The 609-nt window shown below is 41.2% G+C and overlaps 2 non-coding genes across 2 annotated transcripts; both read right to left on the bottom strand.

Moving 5' to 3' along the window:
- Positions 1–25: 25 nt before the first annotated feature.
- trnav-aac (transfer RNA valine (anticodon AAC)) lies at positions 26–98 on the bottom strand. Its single transcript has one exon. It is a non-coding gene; the product is annotated as a tRNA-Val (tRNA).
- A 351-nt stretch (positions 99–449) lies between these two features.
- On the bottom strand, positions 450–522 carry trnav-uac (transfer RNA valine (anticodon UAC)). The gene has a single exon. It is a non-coding gene; the product is annotated as a tRNA-Val (tRNA).
- Positions 523–609: the final 87 nt, after the last annotated feature.

Here is a 609-nt window from a genome sequence, read left to right on the forward strand (position 1 = left end):
TGTGAAAGGCACAACGTACAAAAGCTGTTTCTGTCTGGTTTCGAACCAGAGACCTTTTGCGTGTTAAGCAAATGTGATAACCACTACACTACAGAAACTGAACTCCTCTGCTTTGTTTCAGTTTGAGGTTCCAAAGTTGATGATGTGAGATGCAACGCATGAAAATGTCAACCGAGGCTTGCACTCAGATGCCTGGATTCAGAGTACAGACCATGACACCACAGAACCCTTGTTCACCTTTAGTAAACACCTGTGATGAATAGAACATGCAAAATCTGTTTCTGTCTGGTTTCGAACCAGAGACCTTTTGCGTGTAAAGTAAACATGATAACCACTACACTACAGGAACTGAACTTCTCTGCTTTGTTTCAGTTTGAGGTTCCAAAGGTGATGATGTGAGATGCAACGCATGAAAATTTCAACTGTGATGAATAGAACATGCAAAAATCTGTTTCTGTCTGGTTTCGAACCAGAGACCTTTTGCGTGTAAAGCAAACATGATAACCACTACACTACAGGAACTGAACTTCTCTGTGCTGTTTCAGTTTGAGGTTCCAAAGTTGATGATGGTAGATGCAACATGAAATGTTCAACTGAGGTTTGCACTCA

Source organism: Poecilia latipinna, unplaced genomic scaffold (assembly GCF_001443285.1).
Source record: "Poecilia latipinna isolate Pla-1442-1.1 unplaced genomic scaffold, P_latipinna-1.0 Scaffold2956, whole genome shotgun sequence".
In the NCBI taxonomy this organism is placed as follows: domain Eukaryota; kingdom Metazoa; phylum Chordata; class Actinopteri; order Cyprinodontiformes; family Poeciliidae; genus Poecilia; species Poecilia latipinna.